The sequence below is a fragment of the Cebus imitator genome, unplaced genomic scaffold, assembly GCF_001604975.1.
Source record: "Cebus imitator isolate Cc_AM_T3 unplaced genomic scaffold, Cebus_imitator-1.0 Scaffold379, whole genome shotgun sequence".
In the NCBI taxonomy this organism is placed as follows: domain Eukaryota; kingdom Metazoa; phylum Chordata; class Mammalia; order Primates; family Cebidae; genus Cebus; species Cebus imitator.
Window position 1 is genome coordinate 788762 of NW_016107694.1, and position 19981 is coordinate 808742.

Sequence of the window (19981 nt, forward strand, 5' to 3'; positions counted from 1 at the left end):
CACTTTCACCTGAAACTCTGGCCTTGGGCCCTCCTGTCAGGTGTCCAGCTATTGACCATCCAGGTCTCGAGCCTTGAATTTCTCCTCTCCCTCTGTCCTGTCAACCTGGTCTCAGCTGACGTTTGACAGATACTCACTTGAACTTGGGAGGTAGAGGTTGCAGCGAGCTGAGATGGTGCCACTGCACTCCAACCTGGGTGACAGAGCAAATATAAGACAAAGTAGCTACCATCTGTGTGACAGTTCATGGTTACAAAGCACATTTACTTACATTATCTTGACTATAACAACTGTCCGATCAGAAGGCTCAAAGAGGTTACATAACCAAAATCACAAAAGTAGTAGAGCCAGGACTCAAACTTGGGGCTTCTGATTCCAACGGTAAGCATGTGGCCCAGGGCAGATGTCTGGCGCTACCAATCTAGACACTTTTTTTTTCCACAGAACCTGTATTTAACTTTCTGCACAGCAGATTAGCCAGTTGTGGCCAATCAATCTGAGTTGGCATATGAATGTGAAACTTTTTAACCATCCCAAACTACAGCATGCATGTGATCATAACTAGGAGCAGGACTGACTTGACTCAGTGATGGGTGAGGCTTCCTTCAACTGCATTGTTCAACGGTTAGGATTGGCTCTAGATACAGTATGCTTGTAGATGAGGGCTGAGTACAGTTTTTGGCCGTATGTATCAACAATTGCATATAAATGAATTGGAGAAGGGGAAATTTTGCTTTTATAAGAAGAAGTCTGGTAATGGGAGGTTGCCAGGTTGTAGGCCTCAGCAGCTCAATGATATTAGGGATCTGAGTCTTCCATCTTGTCTTTCCTTCCCTTGGCTTTCCCCTCACAATTCACCAACTCCAGGCATCACAGCCTTACCCAACTGCACTTAGAGGCAGAAAGAAAGGAGGAGGGGGCCTTCTTACATGTCTCTGTTTTTATCGGGAAAGACCTTTTTCAGTAGTCCCTGGTGTATTTCAGGAGACCTAAGTCAGGTCTTTTGGAGCAGAAATGGGTCACATTCCTACAACCTACCTCAAGGAAAGCTTGCATTTTCTAGTATCTCTCATGGGGTTAGGGTTCTGCCATCTAGAAATAAGGAAACTTCAGGAGCTAGAGCTCACAGGCTGTTTTCAGTCACCTGTGGTTTTATCCTTTCTGAGATAATTTTGCAGACATTGACACCAGATAACACCATGCACCTGCCTTTCCCCCCAGGTCTCCCAGTTACCTCGTCTAACATGAAGGCTTTACCCTGTGCTCAGTGTTTTGTGTCTCATCTCCTCTATTACATGGTAAATGCTTTTCTGGCCAGGCAGTGCCTTTTTGGTTTTTGTATCTCCCACAGCACTACCTCAGGGTTCACTCAACATTTGATGTGGGTGATCAATAAATGGTAGTTGAGTAAATGCAGTACATCGGTGACCTTTCTAAAATGCAAATTTGATCATGTCAACCACTGATTAAAACCTTCAGCAGTAGGATCCAGAATCCCAAAGGAGCTCATAACAGGCCCTCCATTATGTGGCCTTACCTTTTGTTTCTTCCAAGCTTCCCTATCACAAAAACTTACAAATATTCAGAAAAGTACCATGACCACCTGTATGCCTACAACTTAAGTTCAGTGATTGTGAACTTTCTGTCATATTTAGTTTGTCTGTTTTTGTGTGTGTATATATGTTGATTTTGCTGAACCATTTGAATTAGTTGCATGGTGCTTCACCCCTAAATATTCAGCGTGGATCTCATTAAAAATAAGGATACTAGCTGGGCATGGTGGCAGTTGCCTGCAATCCTAGCCTCTTGGGAGTCTGACAGAGGAGAATCGCTTGAACCTGGGAGGTGGAGGTTGCAGCGAGCTGACATCATGCCACTGCACTCCAGCCTGGGTGACAGAGAGAGTGAGAGAGACTCTTTCTCAAAAAAAAAAAAAAAAAAAAAAAAAAAGGGTTACCACATAATCACAAGATCACTATAAGGCTGGAAATTGATTCCCAAATACCATCTAGTATCCAGTCCATATTTAGATTTCTCTATTGTTCCCAAGGTTATCTTACCCTATTAGTTTTACAATCAGGATTTAATAATATTCAGGCATTCCATTTGACTGCTGTATCTCTTTAGTCTTTTTAAAATCAAGATAATCCCCCCCACCTTTTAAAATTTTCCCACTCATGACATTGACTTGCCTTCGGCTGGTATTCTGGTATGAGAAGGGTCTTTCATCATCTGGCAGGGAACTATATTTTCTCCTAAAAAGGCAGTGCAAAGACTTAATTCCTTCCCTTTAATCACCTATTTTCAGCATCAGAAGTCAGTATAATAATAACCTCTAGTGGTCTCAAGTAAGGGGATGATTTCTTTACTGTCATTACAAGCGTGTGGATTTTTATTTATTTAATATTTACGGTCAATTACAGTCAACTGTTCAATTGACCTATATTTTGGCCATAACCAACATTTACCAAACTCCTCTCATCTTTGTATCTAACTATCTCCCCTTGCCATCCTGCACTGTGCTCCAGCCAATACGAACCATATCTGGTTCTCTGAACAATCATATTTACACAAGCTGTTTGCTCTGCAAGAAAGCCCTTTCAGATACGGCTCAGATATACTTGTTCTGTGCCGTTATTTTTAATCTTTCAAGGCTGAATTAATCCTTCCCTTTTCTTTACTTCTACAATGTTTTGTCCACACTTCAATCTGCAGTAACAATGTAATGACTTGTACTTAGCTGTTTACCTGCCTGCTCCCACCAGAGACCATGTGATCCTTAGATCACAGAAGAATAACAACAAACAGTATGTGCTAATCATTTTTGTATTCCCACAGCTCAGTGGCCTACACATAGTAGGTGCTCATTAAGCACTGAATGAATAAGCAAATGAATGGTCCTTAGAAACTGGTGAAGGCATCAGTGACAAACTACAGAGAGGTTAGAAGAGCCCAGGAGTAGAGATTGGGAATAACTTCAAGTGAAGGAGAAGCATGAACCTAATAGAAATGGATTAAAAGAGATGGGAGAGGGAAGCTATTACCTGCACAAAGCCTTGGGCAAAAAACACAGTGGCACCAAATCACTGTCACATTGGAAATCAGGCAGGGAAATGGAAGAGAGCAGGAAAGGAAATGAAAAATGTTGGAAATCTATCATGTGCACTGCTTTAGTAGTGTTCTACAGCACATGAGTCTGTGATTGAAAACAAGAAAAAGCAAAGCCAATGTGATTCTGGACAGTGACTTTCCCAGGGATGATTTCTCTTTCTCTATACAGAAATATGTATATATAATCTGCAATCTCCTAAGAGGTCCCTTGAATTTAAATGACTCCAGAAAATTGGGGTAGAACAAAAACAATCTCTAAAAGTGGTTTCACTGAAAATCAAGCTGGACAGGAGGTTAAACCTGCAGAGTGGAACAGAGTGAGTAAATCCAGGGGAAAGTTACTTTGAGCTTCAATACTAAATAGACTGAATTCCAAGACTAGGTGGAAAATATGATCATCAAAGCCCAGTGCTGCTTTTCCAAGTGCTGTGGCACTAGATGATTTGTGACACAATTCAGGGCACTTAGAGGGGGACAAGAGTGCAAGATGAGGCATTTGGAACCCGGGCACCTTCTGGAGGTGGTTATGATTACAGAGCAGATTGTCCCTAAGGCAGCAAGGCTGTGGGGCCCCAGCATATCATCAGGAGATCTCTTCATCTTCTGCTTTGAAAACCTGTCTTGCTACTAGTGCCACCTGTGGCTTGAGGATCATTTGTTATCCTTCTAGCATTTGTGAGGGACACTGAGTCCCCACAAGCTTACATGCCATTCTCTCAGCAAGAGATCTTATCTGACTTTCAGTAAAATGATACTTCCACTCCTGCTGCTCACTTTGTACTCCTTCTAACAGCTCCTTCCTCTTTTCCTTGATAGGATTTATGATTCATCATTATGATTTTGTCTCTGAGTTTGTTTCTTCCTTTAGACTGTAAGCTCTTAAAGATCTTTGCTGCTGGATCTCAAATGCCCACACATAGGAGGTATCTGACAAATATTTTGGACTAGTGCAAGTGTTGATCCTATGAGCCATGGCCAATTAAGATGGTGGGTGGGCCATGCCTTGGGGTTGTCCTTTGGCAGGAGGAGATGATCCCTTCCTAATATACAGGGGGACTCGGAGAGTCCATTTTATGGAGTGGGTACCACATGCCAAGCACAGTGCTAAGCACATTATGCACACTGTCGCAACAATTCTCTTATCATCCTCATTTTCCAGATGAGATAAAAGATCTCAAAAGGGGTTAGGTGACTACTTGTCCAAGGTTACGTAAGTTGTAATTTCTGGAGCTAGGGCTAGAGGCTCTTAACCATTATTCTGCACTGCCTCTCCGGTGGGGGTTTGCAGAATGAGTCTGTGAGTTAGGCTACATTGTGCTCATGCCTTCAGGAAGGAGGAAGGACAGTGTGTGACTGTAGATAGGTTCCCAGCTCTCCAAGGGGTGGTAATCACTGTGCCTAATCATCAGGGAGGGAAAGTGTGGAAAGTGTGTGTGTGTGTGTGTGTGTATGCGTGCATGCACATATGTGTGTGGGGCCCTACCTAGGTGTGTGTCCAGGAAGGCCATGAGAGTTGCCAGCAAGCCAGCTTTGACTGCCTGCTGCTTGTCCTCAGGCCCACACCACCCTAGGGCTGCCAGGGCATGATGCACACCCACTCAGGGATCACTGCCCACTGAGGAGTTGGATCCACATTTTAAAGGCTCCCAGCTGTGGGCAGTTTGTGGGAAACAGACACCCTGCTGGCCCAAAACAGCCCAGAAGGTGGGGGCCTTTCTGAATAGAGGCATTAAGCAGATGGTTTGATGAGGCTGAGTCACAGATAGCATCAGGCTCAACAAAAGGCAAGAACAGCTCCTAAGTGAGGGATTTGTTTGTGTACAGGCCACGTTGGCAGGCCTGCTGATTAGAAGCTGTTCTTTGAGCTCCAGCCTCCCACATGGACAGCAATCCCTATCAGTTGTCTTGTCTTAGAATAAGAAACATGATGAAAAATCAAATCAATGTTTCTTGGTATTACCATGGGAATGTGCTTTCCCCTTCGCAAAAAATTAATTGACCTTCTACTCCACACAGGGATTATGTGGAAAGTGAAAAAGTAAGGAGTTAACATTTATTGAGCACTTACATGCCTAAGTGACTTATATATAGTTGTTATTTTTATTTTTTTTTTTATCATAGTAAGCTTATGAAGTCTTCATTTTTACCTACATTTTATAGTTAATTACACTGAAGCTTTGAAAATTAAGAAACTTGCCTAGGGTTACTCAGCCAGAATTCTGTCTGACTGGAGTCTGTTTGGCTCCCGAACCTCTGTACTCTCAATTATAGCATACCCTCCCTCCTGGAAGAGGGGAGACATAATTACTCCTGTTTTTAACAAGGATGATATGAATCAGTAAGGATGCTTTCAGTTGCAAGTAACATAAACCCTGACTTAGGCCCAGGAATAAGGACACGTACTATTTTTGTGATAAGAAATCTGGAGGTAAGTGATCCAATGCTTAGTTTTAGCTGCTCACTTATCAAACTCCCAGATTCTTTCCTTCCTTCCAGTCCTTCCCCTCCAAAATTTTTGGATTTGGCAAAGACTTTTTGTCCTCAAACTTGTCTCATGGCCCTAAGATGACTGCTTCTGTTCCAGGCATCGTATCCTCAAATACAGTGTTCAAAACAGGAAAGTTGGGAAAAGGAGCAAACTAGGACTTCTCCCCTAGAACCCTCTCTCTTTTACTGGGGAGGAAAACACTTCCTGAAGCCTCCCAATGGACTTTGCTTTATCTTTTTGGCCAGAAATGAGTCTTCACCCTTAGACAAATGGTTGGCAAAGGGGGCTGTTACTATGACTGGCTTGGGCTGACCAGGACTATTTCCCTGGGAACTGCAAGGAAGAAGGAACATTGCCGTTGGATAGGCACTCGCCACACAATCCTAAGGCCAGGGGCTCAGGAGGCTCCATGACCACCATTGCTAGAACACCTTGGAGAAGGAGAGATAGTCAACATTTATTCATCAATTCAGACAGCTTGCTTGTTTAGTACCTTCTGTGATCTCAGGCATGAGTTAGGTACCATACGGTCAAAGACCCTGTAGAATACAGGCTTGCACTTACTGTTTCATCTAAATGGGAAGAGTAATAGATAGATAGGTAATATAGATATACATGCGTGTGTATGTATGTGTGTGTATATATATACATGTGTGTGTATGAATGTGTATATATGTAGATATACATGTGTGTATGTATGTGTGTGTATATATAGACATACGTGTGTGTATGTATATGTGTATATATATATACATGTGTGTGTATGTATGTGTATATATATAGATATACATGTGTGTGTATGTATGTGTCTGTATATATAGATATACGTGTGTGTAAGTATGTGTATATATATAGATATATGTGTGTGTATGTATGTGTGTGTATATATAGATGTGTGTGTATGTGTGTATATATATAGATATATGTGTGTGTATGTATGTGTGTGTATATATATAGATATACGTGTGTGTGTATGTGTGTGTGTGTGTGTATATATATATATATATATATATATGAACAGTTCAATGAAAACATGAAACAAAAACTTAACAAAAGCCAGCACACGACCAAGTGGTTATAGGGCATTACAGCAGATTCTTCTTCGAAGATTTTGTGAGTTTCTTTGTCCTACTCATGATTCAATGGAAGCGCTTTAAATTCTTTTTAATCAATGGGATTAATTTTGTATTTTCTGTTACTATTATTTCTTTCCGAATAAAATGCATATATTAATATTTCTCAATGATTCGGAGGCTTTTTGGTCAAGAAAATTATTTTTAGGTATTAAATCAATATTGCTGGCCTCCTGGAAAAAGTATTCGGTGCTTTGGCAAGAGATGTGAACCCCAGCTGTGAATTTAAGTATCAACCCTGGTAGCTTTACCATGTATGGTTGACTTTTTTGCTGGGTTCCCTGTGGATCTAAGCAGTATGGAGATCAAGTGGTGGCACCTTGCATTCAAGTTAAGCATGAACGTTTATTTCAACAGTTACATTTGAGGCATCTGAATAATGCAAAATGCTATCGCAGCTGCCAAAACTTTAGTTTGGCCTCTGATTAAAGACAGTCTTCTCAATCTGGACCAGTTTCTAGCATAATCCTGTGAGCAGATTAAACACAAGCACATACTTTGCCGATAAATTTGTGTTGATTCTACAACAATTTGGCTAGGATTAGTTATCATTTGAAACTGACAATCCCCCCAAATAATGATTGCTGTAGACCTCCAGATGGAGAACCTCCCTATAGCCCAGGAACGTTGCTAAAATCACCATTTGGGAGGCCATTCTTTTTGTTGTTGGACTTTTGTTATATTTTCCTCCTAGAAAAGCTGATATTTATCTCAGCTTCTTCTGAGTTGAGGGCTGGGGGAAAACAGGGAGAGTCATTCCCAACATGGTATGCCCTGTGCATTTCTCAGCTCTCTTTTCATGAGATTGTTCTAATTCAAGTGGGGTGTAAGGGGTTTGCTGCCTCACCCCACCTTGTTTGGTATTTTAAATGCTCCTTGGCCCTAGTTGTGCTGGAACCATGGTGACCCAAGCCAGCTTAAAAAGAGACAGTTTGCCAGTAATCCATGGGTAGTTCTCATTCCCTGAGTGCTCTGGTAGCCCCTGGGTCAACATGCAATTGTGGGAAAATGATATGGATCTCTTAGGTAAAGGAAAATGGTAAAATGCAGATTGCAGAACATGCCTACCTTATAGCTGGCATGAAGCCTGTGTTTGAAAGCCCTGACCTTCACAACCAAACTGAAACTCCAGCTGGAATCAAGAAAGTGCAATGGATATGGACGGTGGTACAAGAAAGCCTGGCTGGAGTCACTGGCTTTGGGTACTTGATGGCAACACCACATGTTCCAGAATGGTTGTCTGCTAAATGTTTACTAGAGTTGGGTCTGGAGCACAGAGTGAAGGGAACGGAATATAATGGAAGTTTGTAGAGTTTGACAGCTAAGACTTGGAGTTAGGAATATCTGTGTTCATACCAAAACCCTGAGAGCTACTAGCTAGTGTGTGGAACCTGGAAGGTTACTTAGCTTCTATAAGTGTTTTTTTTTTTTTAATCTGTAAAAAAGGAATAAAAGTTTGGAGTTAGATATAAGTTATAAAAAAAACAAGACTCAGATTATGTATAGAACTGAGAAGTCCAGGGGCAATCTGGGTTTCAGACAGGACTTGATCTAGGGTCAGATACTTTCCTCCTTGTGGCAAGATGGTGTCTCAGTGCTGTAGGCCTGCAACTCTTACCCTTTCAGTAACCGTAATAAAGCATAAAAGTATTTCTTCCTTGCCAGTACAAAAAAAAAATTCCTGAGATTAACTCTTGGCTTATTAGGTCATTATGAACACTTGAATCAATTGCTAAGAACTGGGACACTGCCCAAGCCCTGGAGCCAGGAAAGGGGGCAGCTCCACCCGAGCTATAAGAACAGACAATAGGAAAGGGGTGATTTTTTTTCCAAATGAAAATAAATCATAGTGCTAGTACCAGAGGAAGCGGAATGGATGCTGGGCAGGCCAAAACAATAGATGCCTGCTGAAGAAACAGTCCATTCCCAGGTCATCTTTGTTAATAAGGAAGTGGGAGGGACAAGAACCAAAAACACTTATTTATAAGGATCCGGACCAGGGCCAGGCATCGAGCATCAGCAACTCTCTCCCCTGCCTTTCTACACAGCATCACAGTCTTTATATGGTAGAAATTTGGTTGCAGCTTCTATGCGACATACATGTGCTTTAAACTCTCAAAGCATCAAACTGTGCTTAATTACTATGATTCTTTTCTTAAGGTTTTGATATTTTTCCTCTATATATCTGATGTGCCTCTTGGCTACAGATAATCCAGACAGTGGTTGCTGTCTGTGTGCATGTGAGGCTGGATGTCCAAAAAGCGAGGCTAACAGCCACTACTGACAGATGAAGCGGCTTCCTCAGGGGCAGAGGCACAGGGTCAGGTGTCACAGGCTGGCACCTTGAGAATCAGGGATGGGATTTTCCTAGGAGCCACAGGGTTCATACTTTAGGGAGGCTTGGGAGTTGTTCGCTTTCTGCACAATGGCTCTGTTCCTCTGTGGATAACCCAGCACAGGATACACCTCATGAACGAGGGTGGCAGTGGGACACACAGGTGCAGGGGCATCTTCCAACCCTGGACGGTGCCACTTAAGGGACGGATGTAAGACTGACCATATAGGTGACGTCCCTGAGGCTCAGAGAGATGGCAGGGTTCACTTCTGGACAGAGCAGGGCGGCACTAGAATGAACGTATAACACTGGGGAAAAGATTGTTAGTGAGAAATGCTCCACACAAACTCGTCCCAAGAACGAGTCAGAGAAAGAGATGGACTGTGCTTGGTGGTGGTGGTTCAGTGTGCTTCCCTCTTGGCTAGGCTGGGCTGTGTTGACAGAGCAGTCAGGTGAGGAGGTGAAGGCCGGTGAGGAGGGGGTCAGGAATTCACCCCAATGAAAGGGAGAGTCAGGTTCTGGTGTCCCTTTTGAGACACATGTTCTATAGCAGGGAGGAAAATGACACATGGAGAAGCCACATCTTGTGGCCTAATGGTTAGGGAACTTGATTGAAACTCCAAAAGAGGGAGCCTTATTCCTTAAGAGAATAAAGAGCTCACTTGGGAGTATGGTCATCTCAGGTAACCACGGAACCCAGTGCAACAGAAATAGGAACCCAGTAGCAATATCTAGCTAGTAGCAAGGATATGGGAGCAAGAAGTCCTTGGAATTGCTACAAAGGGAATTTGGGATTGGCTGAGGTAGGGTTGGGAGCAGAGGGAGAAGAACAGAGTTGTTCATTCGTAGGTCAACATATCAGAGGCCTATAAACTTTTCAGGTATTATAAAAATATTTATTAACTATTAATACATAAAGAAAATTTCAAAGCCAAAATTAATAAATGAATAGGTGTTTTCAAAATGTAACATTAGGCCATTCATCTAATAATGGATTATGTATAGGTCTCATATAGTTATAGGTAAATATGAAAGTTTTGGATCATAACAATAAAATAATTTATTCTTAACAAACTCAAATGTATGAAAATTGAACATCCTTTCAAAAATTTATAGCAAAACAATGTAGAATAATATATAATATAGATAACTATGTATAGAACTCTGTAATTGTGCCTCTCCATCTACCCATGTGTCTCTAAATGAAGGCTGTGGGTATATTTAAATATGGTTGCATTGATATAGGAGTGATTTAGGGCCTACAGGGGTGTTCGTGTGACATAAAGTAGATGTGGGGCACATGATATGAATGTGAGGTAAGGGGCAGTTTGCCTGTTAACAAAACTGGATGTAGTCCAGAGCCTTATTAATTAGTCCCAGAGCTTCTTGAGGCTGGTATGGCCTAGGAAACAAGAAGTATATAAGGTATAAGAATTAGAGCAGAAAAAATTCTAAGGAGTACACAGAGAAAAAATAGATATAGGCTTTAAAATTATGAATGTAGATTGCAGCTGCAGGATATGCTAAGTGCCAAATTTGGTTTTTAAAAAATCCCCAAACCACACCCTGGGACCTTTGTGTGAATAGAGGGTGTTAGGGGCCCTTTTGTCCCTAGGGTCCCACCACTCAAGGACGGGGACTGGTCACTGAGCCTTCTATTTCCCAGACAAAATATAGTACCTGGTTCACAGTAGGCACTTAGTACACAAATTCAATGTAATTGGAACATCACATGCAATTGGAACATGTATGGTGGACCGGCCACATCCCTTGTAATCATGGAAGCATGGAAAACAGGGAAGAATTATAGGGATAGTCTATGCAACATCACATTCAGTGGGATCCAACTCCAGATGGAGTGGATGCAGATGCATCACAGGGAGAAGAAAAGAGATATTCTCTATGGAGAGAAAATCCTTAAGCTGAGCCCATTATCACCTCTTCGTGCTGCATGGACCAGAGCCTTGGAAATGATGCTGTTCCTCCTGTTCCTACAGGAGCTAGCTAGGCCTGGGCAGCTGGCTGTGGGCTGAGCAGACAGACTGAAATGCAGGGAGCACTAATTTGTTAGGAATCCCTGAAGCTCCTTCTGCCACTGGCCATTACTTATGTCTTAGGACCTTGCTTTACATGGGCCTTCTTTCACTCAGTGAACACATCCATAAACCTAATGCCTTTGCTTTTGAAGGGGAAAGCATGTAAGTCAAGGGCTATTCAGTAGATCCTCACTCTGAGCATTGCACCCTGCCCCCCGTTCATCTTGTTTCATGCTGGTGGGTTGGCCCCTGGAGACCACAATTAACTGGTGCACCATCACTTTGGAGAGAAATCGAAAGTTCTCCTGGTTTCCAGCTTCAATGCCAATTCCTCTGAAACAGGGACCTCTCCCCTTGATGCTTTAGAAGCCAAATGGATAATGGAAACACTTCCCTAATAAATGTTGAAAGGGGGATCCTTCACAAACACCACTCTTCTCAAATTCAAGAACTTAGATGAAATTCATGTGTCCATTATTTTATTATAGATAGTCTTGCAGTCACTTGCAGGACATTGTTGGAAATACAAAAGGTCTGCATCTCCCTTATTTTCGCACCAGGTGACTGTTCCTGTCCATTCTAACCTTGCCCACCTTTCTGCCTCTGCTCCCCATGCATTTAGAGTCTTAGATTATCAGACCTGAGAAGAACATAGAAATTGCCTTATCTAACCCTTTGTTTTTTTCCCTTGAGGCCCAAAAGGATAAACAAAATAGCCAATAGTAATTCAAGCTGGCATCAATCACGGCAGTGGCTAAGATTGGTCCATAGAGAGCAGAACCATTTCCACCAGGGCTCTGGATTTGTGTTCCTTGTTTTTCAAGCAAAGAAACTGGACCAAAGACTCTTTAGTGACACACCCAGCTGAACTCCAGGCTCTTATTTAGAGATGAGTGGAAAGCAGCTACATTGCAGCCTCATGGATACAGATGGAATAGAACCAAGCTTCATGGATACACAAGCCTTGCTTTGAACCAAGCATGATGCTGAAAGGTGTATATATATAAAATACTTTGTTAACAACTATATCTTTTGAGCATGAAGACAGTTAGTAAGTATAAGGAAATTAAAGGAATCCTTTGGTGAAGCAAGTTAGCATTTATTAACCTTGCTTTTATGATAAGTCCAGATTTTCACAAACCATGAGAATGTATTTGAATATCTTATGAAACCCCTTGGATCTGGTAACCTCTCCATGTCTTTATTTTCTCACCTATAATATGATATTGATATGCCTCAGCATCCCATGACAGGGTGAGTGTGAGGTTACAACGTGCTAGGCTCTAAAGGTGGTATTGGTTCCATTGCCTCTCACCAATATTATCAGCAGTTTCCATTTTTTTTCGTGGCCTTTTGCTGATGCTAGTTGGAAAGCTCCTTTCCTGAAACATTGAATATAGATGAGAGGGTCTCAAAAATCGTTCTTATGGTGGAGAAACTATTCACAGTTAGAAGAAGCCCAAGTGGAGGGTGTGATGTTCCAATTCCATTGAATTTGTGTACCAAGTGCCTACTGTGAACCAGGTGCTGTACTTTGTCTGGGACATAAAGGGCTCTGTGACCAGTCCTTGTCCTTGAGTAGTGGAGTCCTAGTGACAATGGGGCCCCTGAGCAGGACAGGGCCCCTGTCAGAGCCCTGCTTGGTGACAGCAAAGTGACTCTCCCATCTTGAGACTCAGTTTGTTCCATCAAGAGCCATTTTCAATCAATGTACTCTTACTGTGTTGAGGTGGTTCCAGCAGAATCAGTCAGTGTGTCCTGAAGAGTAGGGAAGGTAAGAGACATGTGGGAGAAAGGTGTAGAAATACACAGTTACTTGAAGCTGGAATTCTATGATGCTCAAGTCAAGAGCCTTCTTTGCAAGAGTTCTGATCAAGCTTTCACTCTGTAAAGAAAGGTCTCCCCAGCTTTCTGCCAGCACTTTTTCTGAAGGTGAGCTCAGGCCTTCATATCCTTCCCTTTGGCTCCCACAATGCCAGTAACCATGACAGGTGGCACCTGGCCATGGCAACAGTCTAATTTTCTAGAAAAGCCAATCTGAAAAGCTTACCATGCTTAATGGAGCACTGACAAATAAGCAGCCTTCAGGATGCCGCTTCCTAAAATCCATCTCTAGTGAGGCGTAGCTAACAAAATGTGTATGGTGATTATTTATTCCGCCAGAGTCCCAGGGTGATGGAATCAGTTGCATGTGAAATTTGCTTTGACAAACCATCCCCGGTTATGTAAGCCTTCTGCTGTGCTCCAGACTGGGAGATTCCACTATCGGCTGAAGCTTCTCATCAAATCTTCCTGCAAATGGCAGGAAATAGATTGAAGTCCTTGTCAGCCTTTCAGTTCATGCACTGTTTCCTGGGACTGCAGTCAGAAAAACAAGCCACCGAATAGTGGGACATTTAAAGGGCTTCAAGATATAGGGCAAAATGCTATTGCTTCCCAGGTGAGAAGCCAGGTGCAGCTCCTATGAGGAATGTGTGGGGAGGCATGGATGTCAAAGTGCTAGTGGTAGCGATTCTAGGGTCTCAGAGAACACTGTCAGATCAGGGCTTTGTCGCTCAGTGTGTGTCCCAGTTTCTTCAATTTCAAAAGGTAAGAAATCAAACCTGCCCTGGAAGTTCCGAAACCCCAGACCACTCATAGTTTATTATTGTTGCTCTCTGTTGATGTTTACAAAGCACCATGTTGGAACTTCATGGGTTTGATTTTGTAGCATGGAGATACATCAACATGTTTTCAGGACAGAGGACCTGGAGCAAGTGGGTAATTTACTTTGATTCAAGATAGTAAACATTTTTAAAGAGATCATAAATGTCACATGATCTGTGTCTGTTAGGATTGGGTCCAACTGCTAGAACAGAAACCAGAAATAACAGTGGTTTAAGTAATGTAAAGGTTTGTTTTCTCTCATATAAAATAAATCTTAAATTCAGGGCTCAACCACAGGTCTCTAGCTTCCATGGCCCATGATGGCTTTTGGTGCACCAGCCATCACATCTGTCTTCTAAGCAGAGGAGAAGGATGGAGAAGAACAAAAAGAATGCCTCCTGATGGAATCCATCTTATTTAAATGAGCCCCAGCAGATAACTTTCCTTTCCTTTATTGGCCATCCTTAACTGCAAGAGAAACTTATATATGTATTATTTGAGCTGGGCACACTGCTGTTCGGAATATGTTGGGCAGGCCAACATATCATCTGCCATATCATCTTTACGGGCAGCCTCTGAAGCTTATGTGGAAGGAATATTGCTTTAGAACTTAGACATAACTGCATTTGAATCCTGACTCTATTGCTTTTTAGTTGCGTGACAATGGGCAGTTTATTTTGATTTTCTGGATGAGTTTCTTTAGCTGTAAAAATAAAAATAACAATTCCATCTTATGGGGCTGTTATAGGATTAGATGAGACAGCTCTTGTAAAGTGCTCAGCACAGTGCCTGATATTTGAACAGTAAGTGTTCAGTAAATGTTAGTGCCCCTTCTTTGCTTCCCATTGGAGTGTACGATTTACTCACGTGGAGGCTTCAACTTCTGGCTCCTTGGCTGTGGCCCATAGTACAGATTCCCTGATGCAGAGGGTCTAGAAGGATGACAATCATATTGTTAATAATTCCAGCAGCAATAAGAGCTGGCATGGCTCACGTGCTGTGCCTCTTCTGCACCAGGCGCTGTGCTGGGTGGTTTACCATTATGTCATTTAACCGGTGCTGTGGCAGACACCATTCCTGCTCTGCCCAGATCCTTAGGTCTCTTTTACCACAATAACCCTCCTAACGGCTCACACCTGTGATTTTGCCCAAGAGCTTCGGGGGCCTCTTTGCCCACTGTGCAGAGAGCCAGAATACATGGGCCAACCTAGCCCTCAGCCAATACGTGACCAGGCAGGAGTTTGGAAACTTAGCTCGCTTGCATGGGTCAGGACAAACTGAGGAATAACATCCTCCAGAGTGCTGGTGGCATCAGGCTGGGAAGCTGTATCATGCTTTGCTTCACTTGGTTCCTGCTCACTTCCCCAACTTCCTTAGTGGGAGCATGTCCTAAATAAATCCCATGCATTTGAATTCTCCTCTCAGGATCTGCTTCTGAGGAATCTGACCTAGGACACACCCCAAGCTCCATGAGGTAGATCTATAATGAACCCTTTCCCATTTTACAGACAGGAAAACAAGTTTAGACAATTTGGGTAACTTACCTGAGGCTGTACAACAAGTAAGGTGGCAGAATTATGATTTGAACCCAGGTCCCCCTAGCAGCACCCTGCAATCTTATCTTCCAGCTGTGTATTTTCCCTGAATGGTGGCCCAGGACCTCGAGGGACAGAGTACAAAGGATTTTGGCGTGTTGAATTCCTCAAGCAACCTGTTGGTAAGGTGGGCCCTATTGTGTCTAAGGGCACTGACAACGGCATCCTGGCTGTCTGCAAAGGTTCTGTCAAGGGCATCCTGAAACGTCAACTCTTTTGATTAAGATTTGATCCTCCTCAGTGTTGGGGAGGGAGCAATGGAACCGTTGGAGAGAATGGGGATGTGTGTTGTGCCTGGCAAGTAGAGTGGCCCAGTCCAGCCTGTGGTCGGTGGGGTCCAGAGGCCATGGCAGTCCAGTCTCTGTCCTGCCCCTCTCCCAGAACACCATGCACCGGCCTGGCATGCCAACATCACACCTGCCGAGAAAATTGGGCTCACTTCTCACTGTTTGGTGTCCGAGCCATGTTGGCTTTCTCTCTGAAAGACCAGCTCTTGGACTTACCATTTTCAAAAGGCTGGGAGTTCATTCCTTTGCCTCTCTTGGGCTTGAGGAGACTGTCAACACCATTTCCATTGAAAGGTACTGGGAAATAATAAAAGCAGCAGTAATAATTAAATAACTACAAAAGTTTCTCATTATCTGAGACTGCTTCATATCAGAAGAAATAAAAGTCACTTGAAAGTGACTCCACTTAAAACATTTACCAAAAAGATTGTGGTAAAAAGCAAAAACAACAACAAAACCCAAAAGCAAAACACAAACAAAAAAGCACAACAAATGTCTTGTTGTGATTTTGCCTAGAAAAGAAAGCTAAAAGCTATAAAATAAGCTTATTTTGTGTTGAAAAAAATTTAAGTTGTAATATCAACTATCAGCTAATTCTTAAAGAATGTATAAAATAAACTTTATATTGAAAAATTTCCAACAAAATTATGATTGCCTCTACCAAATTCTTCACATTTAACTTGTAGCACAACCCCCCAAAAGGATAATTTTTATAAAACACAAGCAATTTTGAATTTTTATCATTTTCTGCAAGAGCTTCTTTTAAGTTTACGGTGTGAAAATCATTTTTCTGAAGCATCACTAACCTTTCTTTTTTCTTTCATTATCTGGGAATTGGCTACCTCTGTTGCAGACTTCTTGGTCAGTGGCTTAGCTGCCTAAATTAAGAAGTCTCCAGCATCACTTTAAGTGACCTCATGAAATCCCTCATTTATTGCCAGATTTGCGATTTCATTTTACCATATATTTGCACAGCATTTCCAAATAAGGTCAGATATTGTGGGTACCAGACCATCAGGAAGGGGCAGACCTGTGCTTCCGGCAAGAAGGAGTGCTTATTGTAAGGAGGTTTGGAGTAGGGACCAATTTTATAGGTACTGTGAATATTTTTGTGATATAAAACCTTTCACCATGTTGCATCATAATTACGCAAGTGTTTCAGGCACTTGCATAATTAATATTCCAGCGACAGGGCCCTCTTTTTATATTTGTGTAGTGCTTCTAAGTCTACAAAGCACTTTGACATTTCATTTGATTCTTACCGCTGCCTGTTGAGGAACCACCATTTTCTGGATGACTTTTTTGAGAGCCAGAAAGGTTAAGTGACTTGCCCAAGGTCCCAGAGCTGCTTGAGATGCAGAGCCAGGGTTGGAACTCAGGCGTGTTAGTTGTCTGTCCTGCCTCTTTCTCTGACTCATCACAGTTTACCCAAAAGGAGCCCTGAAATATGATTAAGACATGCCCCAGACCTTTAAAAGAAAGAATTAGATATTTCTAAAAGATACGCCAAAGTCCTCACGGTGGAAAGAAGTCAGTACATCTTAGCATACCTTGAATTAATTTTAAGGTTTACATGCGGTGTTTGATCTTCTGCTCTTCTGTCAGTTTGCTGAGAATGATGGTTTCCAGGTTCATCCATGTCCCTACAAAGGACCCAAACTCATCGTTTTTGATGGCTGCATAATATTCCATGGTGTATATGTGCCACATTTTCCCTATCCAGTCTATCGTCGATGGGCATTTGGGTTGGTTCCAGGTCTTTGCTATTGTAACAGTGCTGCAATGAACATTCGTGTGCACGTGTCCTTACACCGCATGTTCTCACTCATAGGCGGGTGTTGAACAATGAGAACACATGGACACAGGGAGGGGAGCACTACACACTGGGGTCAGTTGGGGGGAAATAGGGGAGGGACAGTGGGGGGTGGGGAGCTGGGGAGAGACAGCAAGGGGAGAAATGCCAGATGTAGGTGATGGGGAGGAAGGCAGCAAATCACACTGCCATGTGTGTACCTATGCAACAATTTTGCATGTTCTTCACATGTACCCCAAAACCTAAAATGCAATAAAATAAATAAATGGGGAAAAATTTTAAGTTTTACTCCTATATTTTAAATTATGTTTTGTGGGCAGGTTATATTTTTTTATTCAAACTTTCTCTGAAAGTCCCCACCAGGCCCTGTTCACCCAGACACTCAGAAGAGCAACTGCAGACCCTGAGTGGAGGCTTGGGATGGGCAGGAACCTGGATTCTGTCTTGGTCCCTTCCTCTTAGCCAGGAGGCCTATATAAGGCAGAATCTGGCACTTGGCACTCTTTAGATCTAGCTCCGTATGTAGGTTAAAAAGCCCCCTTAACAAAGCTCATTTCTTAACTTCACCAGAATCAAAGTTAGCTGCTCTGCTTGTAGAAGAGTCTGCCCTGGGCAGAAAACTCCCTCTCTGGTCCAGAAGTGCTATTTGGCTTACCTTGGCAACATCATTTAATTAGGGTCAACAACCCTCTTAATTACGCACTATTCCTTAAGCAACAAGGTATTGCTTCATTCATCAGAATTTTATCTCCTAGTTATGCTAATAAGAGTCCCTTTGGCCTACTCCACTGAAATCATCAACAAGAATAAACCTGAACATTCGCTGTTACTGCAGTGCCATCCATTCGTTAGGCCTTGTATTATTAGTCTCCTGCAGTTGGGAGCTGCCAGGAAGTGGGCAGTCAGCTTCCAGCAAAGACTGGACTGTTACTACCAGCTAGGCAGTCTCAGTGGCTGGGCCTGCTCTGAGGCAGACCAGGCAGGGAGGAGGAAGGCCCTTGGGAGGGTCCTTGGGGAGGGCAGGGAGGAAGTCTGCTGCTCTTCATCCAATCACTTCTGGCAGGTGAAGCATTCTGTCTCCCATTTCTTTCCAAGGATGTGATCAGTGAGACCAAGGACTCCTAAGAATCACCAGGTTTATTCCTGTTTCTTTAACACGCTGGCTCCCACGTGCTGGCCTTGGACCCAGGGAGGACTGAAGGGTTACTGCAGTAGGTCTAGGAAGCCACAGGCACATCCAGCACCACAGTTTTTCAAATGTTTCCAGATGCTTCTGGGATGAATAAAATAAAAAACCAAGAACAATTGATTCACGGCCGTTGTATCAACAGCCTTCTGTGAGACTTCTCTTCAGCTTTCAGAGACTTCTTTTCTGTGAGAATCAAGCTCCTTCCCCCAGTAGAAACTGGCCCCTGGTTCCTGGCCCATGTTTGTGCCATATGAGTCCCTCCTGCCCGGTCTCAGGGAATTGGATCCAGGGCAGACGCCTTGCCTAAGCTCAGCCAACTAGAGCCTCCCTTTTAGAAACTTGAAATTGGGATTTAAAGATAGCTTTTGGGTGCAGGTGAGTGGCCCTGTGGCAATATGTAACTGGGAACTATGGGGTGGCACTACCTCCTCGTCACCCCAGATTCAGCATGGGAAGCAGGGATGCAGGGGGAAAGAGTGCTGCAAGAACGTGAGATAGAAACGGAGGCAGCGCACAGTGAGACCCTGACTGCCGTCCCGCTCTGGCTTCTCACCTCCCAGAACTGCCTCTGAGTATCCTAGAAGTCTTTCCAATACGTTACAATTGATCACGGTAGCTCATGCTCGTTTCCATAATTTCAACAAAAGAAAACTTTGACAAAAATCACTTCTGGATATTATATATTTTCTCAATAAATAAAAGTTATTGTGGGAGATCTTAATTTTTATACACATAAGGGTGTCAGTGCTTAATAAGAATGTTTTGGAAGGTTAAGAGTCCCTGCTTTGCCTAAAAATCCTCCAGAGAAGGAAATGTATCAGTTACAGAAGATAATTCATGCAAAACACTCAGCATCCTTCACAGATTAAGTACTCAATAAGGATTAGCAATTATTTTCTTCACCACTTACAGACTCATGACCAATACTCACAATGCCCAAGTCCTAAAAGACCTTCCTAAAGTCTTTTTCAGACTGAACTGTCATGATTTGAGCATGCCCCTCCTCACCCCAAAGATCTTTGCAGCCGCAGTGAATCTGCCCTGCTTTTAGGAGTAGAAAGAGCATGAGTTGGAATTGGTTTTAGGTGGGACGTGGTCTCATAAGCATCACCTGGAGAATGTTTCAAATTAAAAATTCCCAGGCCCTATCCAAGATCCATCGAATAGAAGCTCCAAGGAGGAATCTAAGAAGCTACAGCCTTAACAAATGTTCTGCCACGTGCAGTGGCTCACGCGCATAAGCCCAGCACTTTGGGAGGCTGAGGTGGGCGGATCACGAGGTCAGGAGATTGAGACCATCCTGGCTAACTCGGTGAAACTTCGTTTCTATTAAAAACACAAAAATTAG

At 42.9% G+C, this 19981-nt stretch overlaps 1 protein-coding gene across 2 annotated transcripts in view; it reads left to right on the forward strand.

The window, feature by feature from the left end:
* TSPYL5 (TSPY like 5) overlaps window positions 1-19981 on the forward strand; it is a 35615-nt gene that overhangs the window by 7290 nt on the left and 8344 nt on the right. Inside the window, exon 2 of one of the 2 annotated variants that reach the window (XM_017507582.2) lies at window positions 18540-19407. The exons of the other annotated variant lie outside the window; for it this stretch is intronic. The gene's annotated coding sequence lies outside the window, so the exon portion shown is untranslated. Of the gene's footprint in view, window positions 1-18539; window positions 19408-19981 lie in introns of those variants that run through there. 2 annotated transcript variants of the gene reach the window in all.